This window comes from Apium graveolens, unplaced genomic scaffold (genome assembly GCF_009905375.1).
Source record: "Apium graveolens cultivar Ventura unplaced genomic scaffold, ASM990537v1 ctg1399, whole genome shotgun sequence".
Taxonomy (NCBI): Eukaryota; Viridiplantae; Streptophyta; class Magnoliopsida; order Apiales; family Apiaceae; genus Apium; species Apium graveolens.
The window spans coordinates 990-1,921 of NW_027417219.1; the positions used below are offsets into that span (position 1 = coordinate 990).

General features: G+C 45.6%; 1 non-coding gene across 1 annotated transcript; it reads left to right on the forward strand.

Moving 5' to 3' along the window:
- The first annotated feature begins 298 nt into the window (after positions 1–298).
- LOC141699839 (small nucleolar RNA R71) lies at positions 299–405 on the forward strand. The gene has a single exon (XR_012566119.1). It is a non-coding gene; the product is annotated as a small nucleolar RNA R71 (small nucleolar RNA).
- The last annotated feature ends 527 nt before the right edge of the window (positions 406–932 follow it).

Consider the following 932-nt stretch of genomic DNA (forward strand, 5'->3'; position numbering starts at 1 on the left):
ACAAACCATAGCTATTTGATTAACTCCATACGTAGCCAGAGAATCAACCTTCATTGATAGCGCTTGGAGCTGGGCTGCAATAGCGGTGGCTGCATCAACTTCCAGAATACCTGCTACCTTGCCTGACGTCATCCTCGGAGTTGGGATTTGATGCTCATTTGCAGCTATCGTCTCTATAAGATTATACGCCTCAGTATAGCCTTTAGCTCATAAGGCGCCTCCAGCTGCTGCATCAAGCATGGGCCGAGATTGGGCCCCCAAACCATTATAGAAACCAGTGATCACCATCCAATCCGGCATTCCATGATGTGGACATTTTCTCAACATTTCCTTGTAGCGTTCCCAAGCCTCGCACATAGATTCTGTAGGTTGCTGCGCAAACTGAGTAAGAGCACTCCTCATAGCAGTAGTCTTTGCCATCGGATAAAACTTCACCAGAAACTTTTGTGCAAGATCTTGCCACGTAGTGATGGACCCAGCTGGTTCAGAATGTAACCAGTCTTTAGCCGTGTCCCTCAGTGAGAATGGGAAAAGCCTCAACTTGATAGCCTCATCAGTCACGCCATTATACTTAAAAGTGCTGCAGATCTCGACAAAATTCCTTATGTGCATGTTGGGGTCTTCAGTTGCCGCTCCTCCAAAAGAAACAGAATTCTACACCATCTGAATAGTGCCCGGCTTGATTTCAAAGGTGTTAGCTTGAATAGCCGGATGAAGGATGCTTGACTGAATGTCATCAATTTTAGGCCGAGAAAAATCCATAAGAGCTGGATCAGCTTGAACAATACGATCTCCCATGTTTTCTGGTTCTTTCTGCTCAGTTCCTGAATCCGAATGCTCAAAATCTAACTTCTCCGGAATATCAAGAACTTCGTCTGTCTCCTCAGCTGTATCTAAAGTCCTCTTGCGAGCACGAGAACGAGTTTGCATAA